At 34.3% G+C, this 4,341-nt stretch overlaps 1 pseudogene; it reads left to right on the top strand.

Moving 5' to 3' along the window:
- Positions 1–3,652: 3,652 nt before the first annotated feature.
- LOC130458463 (uncharacterized) lies at positions 3,653–4,032 on the top strand (annotated as a pseudogene).
- Positions 4,033–4,341: the final 309 nt, after the last annotated feature.

Raw genomic sequence — 4,341 nt, 5'->3', positions numbered from 1 at the left:
TTTAGGAGCAACAAATAAATGAATTAGTAAAATTGGTAGAATTATTTATTAAGATGCTGAGGAAGTCTAATCTACCAGGAATCAAATCCAGACAAAGATGATCAAAATGCATGAATATAGGATTTTGGTAGTAAGATATTAAGCTAAATAAAACAAGATTTATCTATTAAGAAACCACAAAACTTGGATAGGACACTGGTTTTAGAGGCAGAGTACTCTGCTTTAAATCCTTACTTCATCCTACACTGTCTATGTGAACTTGGCAAATCATTTTAGCTTTCAGGTCCTCTAAAATTTTCATTTGTAAAGCAAAGAGGTCATCCTAGCTGAACTCTCAGGTCCCCGAAGCTTTACATTAATAACACTATGAACTGTACTTTAGGAAAATATTCTTCAAGGAAAATGGTCCAAACATGCTGAATATGTTGAGAGGAAGAAACAAACTTAAAATAAAAATGAATAAATCATAACAGATGGAAAATGACATGGTACAGAGATGTGAGTCATTTCAGAACTGGTTGTTTATCTTAAGTTATCAGATCATGCACTAGTTGGAATAAAGGCCAGAACCAATACCAAATTAAATTAAAGGTTAAAAGTGTCAAGAAGATAACATTTAAAATTACAATAGTTCTTTTAAGCAAGTTATTGACTCTGAAAGATGGAAAATTAATGAAAGCAAATATTCCTTTAAAAAAAAGCTTAGTCAGAATAAAACTTATGACAGAGATGATAGCTAAAAGAGAACTGAAATTAGTTCAGGAAAAGCTTGGTTTCATTACTTTTTGAAAGCCATGGAAAATAGAAGGAAAGAGTGAAGTTTTCCCCCAAAATTAGGAAAATGAACATAGTAAATTAATTCTAATACCACAGGGCCTCAGATGTTAGATAGGGAATAAGAAATATTATTCAAAAGAATGACAGCTAGATCATAAAATATAAGCAAAATAAATCAGTTTTATCAGCAATAAAATGTTAAGGCACTCAAATGTTAATTTTCAATATATCTTTTAAAAATATGGAATATTTGAGGTTGAAAAATATTATCAGCAGTACTATTATAAAAGGAAGCTGATCAAGATCATATCAATCACTAATAAGACATATGCCTACCTTCTACTGTATCACAGGTATCAAAGGTATCACCTTCATAAAAAGTATGGAAACAGAAAATGTCCAGATTGTTATAGAATGACATTGGATGGGTTATTCGTTGACTCATCATCAGCCATGATTCATTAATGATGAATCATGATATTGGCCCAGAAATGAATGAGAGGAATTTTTAATGTCATATCTAAAGATATTCTAAAGGTAATATAAAGTTCAAAAGTACATATTACACAAAATGTCCTCCTCTAAACCAGTATTGTTTCACTGTATTCTTCATAACAAAAAATCTTGAAGGAACACAAACTCGGAAGAATAGCTACATCATTTTTTCTTCCATTAATCATGTTCCTCAATATCTCCTTATCTCTTAATTCCTAATTCTTCTCCCCCAAAATGACAACAGTCCAACCATTCCTTTTTTTCTATCAAAATTTGATTTCATTTCTCATTTCTTGGGCTCAAAGATAATTACAGGCACTTTCTCCTTGGAAGGAAAATATGGCAAATCTGAAGAACAAACTAAAAAGCAGAGCACTTTCCTTCCTAGCAACAGTCCATGCAATTTAACCTATTCTTTTTCAAGTAGTAATATGTGGCTGTGAGAGCTGGACTATAAGAAAAGCTGAGAGTCACAAAGTTGATGCTTTCAAAATCGGGTGGTAGAGAAGATTTTTGAGATTCTCTTGGAAAAGGAGATCAAACTGTTAGTACTTAAACAAACTATTGCAGACCAATCATTAGAAGGTCAAATACTGAAGCTGAAGCTTAAATACTTTGACTATATAATAAAAAGACAGGACTCATTGGAAAACATCCTGATCCTGGGAAAGATTGAAGACAAAAGGAGAAAAAGATGGCAAAAGATTGGATGGCCAGATAATTTTATGGAAACAAAAAAGCCTAGGCTATCCTTGAGCTAGTAATGGAAAAAAGGGCCCGATGTGCTATCATCCATATAGTCACAATAAGTCAGATGTGATTGAACCAACAATAACTCATACCTTTGCTTCTTTCTGTATAATTTTGACAAATGTATTTCTATACAGTTTCCCTTACAATATGAATTTTATATTTAAAATATTATTCTGAAAAGAATGCCAAAGAATTCTTGGACGTAAAAATGTTTAAGACCCTTTACATTACTTCTCTTGTTTATTTTGTCTACAAAGAAATAATAGTCACTGCACATGACACTTATTTAAATAAATATCATTGCCTGAAATTCCAATCTTAAATATTCAACTGATTATTAAGTATGACTACCTTCATTCACCTAGTACCTAAAACTCAACTTGCCTAAAATGTACTCTAAACTTCTTTTTCTTCACCCTCAACTTTCTAAAATTCTATCCTCATGCCTTTCTTTCAGAATTCTTATATCCCTTCAAGACTCTCTCCAGATTGTGATTCCTCTAGGAAGTCTTTTATATTTCCCCACCCCACTTCAATTCGGCGTTATTAATATTCTCTTGCTATCAAGTTTTCCTAAATGTTTTATGATTTCTTCCTTCTCCCTTTCACTCCTTATCCATATTAAAATTATCTGTGTATATTTTCATCCTCCCTCCCCAGAGGAGAAGATATATTATTTCGTTTTTGGACTTACGATAGTGAAACCAAGATACTTAACTAGAGGAAGGACTTGCTAACCTCTCCCAGCATTCTCCCCCAAACAATTTTGAAATACTGACTCAAATTGCATTCTGTAATAGCAGAGTGAACCAAAATTTATTCTATCCCAATTACAAGAGACATCTGTAACACAGGACTGGAGGCTTGACTAGACTTTATATGGATGCAATAGCAGTGATGAAATTTGGTGGTGGAGGCAAAAACCAGTCAAAGCTTCAGTAGCTCTGTGGTCACTAAATAAGGGGGTAGGGCAATCTGTGAAAATGAGATTAGAAGGAAACCCTTATGCTAGCTCTGGGTTCAGGACTGGATATATTTTGGCAACTCCATTGTGTACACTCACTTCTGAGTCACAGCTCAACAGTAGAGAGGATCACTTTCAGTTTAAAGAGATCAAAGCCCTGAGGTAAAATGTAACTTGAAACAAAAAGGGATCAAGGATCCTTCTTGGGTAAGGAACAGTTAAGGTCTGGGAAAGCAGTGACCATGCCCATTTGGAATTATGACATTTAGAAACCACGAATGCCAAGACTTAGTTCTGAAAACAGTAGTACCAAAAATCCTGACATTTTAGGAAATGTCCTTCCTCCTTACACCAGGAACAGAGCTTAATGTTAACATAAAAGTCAAAGACAAGTAATAGTCTGGGAAATGAGCAAACAATAAAAAAGGAACCTGATCATTGGAAACTTAAATAGTGAAGGGGAGATGAAAATGCAAACTCAGAAAAAGACAGTGTGGAGACTGCCACAAAAAAGATAAAAGAAAAATAAAGGTATGCAGTGTATTCCAAAACTTTTTAACTAAGAGAGATGTGGAGTCAATAGCAGTGATAAGTGAAGAGAAGCAGAGGCATCAACAGTGAATACAGTGGAGGAAGTATTGACAGTTCATTTGGTAAGGCAAGATGACTTGTATAAAGCAGATGGCTGGTAAGTCTACAAGAGGGAAGGCCCTGTGAAAACAGCCAGCCACAAAGGCTGCCAGAAGAAGCCTCACTGCTACTGACCTCTTACTGGGGCCTTTTGTGAGATTTGTCATTACCAGATGTCAACAGGTCTTTTGATCAGGAAACATCTTCTCAGTTGTTGGTGAAGGAGATGTCTCAAGAGTTCAAAATAGAGTTAAGATCCCAGAGTAAAGCCCTTAGTGCCCTTCAGGAGGCTAGCCAAGCATATTTAGTGGCTGTCTTTGAAGATATTAATATATGTGCCTACCAGGCCAATAAGTACTATTGCGCTCAAACATATCCAGTTGGCTTACAGGATAGAGGAAGAAAGGGCTTAAATGAAGGTAGTTCTGTGATATTTTGTAGTACATTAAACACATTATTTTGATTGTTACTGTTTGTAAGGAATTTTTTGTAATATCTTTCCTTTGTACTCATATCATTCAATCTTTCACTCAAGTTGAATGTGAAAAATGAATGTTTATATATCTCAGTGATGTGAGTAAGGTTTGTTGCTCAGGAGTAACATGTCACTATTATGCAGAAAGAATGAGAGAGAACTTTTGCTTCCCATGATGCATGTTTCTGTATGTTACTGATTTGATGGGTAACTAAACTATTAAGGTACTAAAATTGATATAAATAAG

Source organism: Monodelphis domestica, chromosome 3 (assembly GCF_027887165.1).
Source record: "Monodelphis domestica isolate mMonDom1 chromosome 3, mMonDom1.pri, whole genome shotgun sequence".
NCBI classification, from domain to species: Eukaryota; Metazoa; Chordata; class Mammalia; order Didelphimorphia; family Didelphidae; genus Monodelphis; species Monodelphis domestica.
Note: the sequence above shows the minus strand (reverse complement) of the source record. Positions and strands in the feature narration are given on the sequence as shown.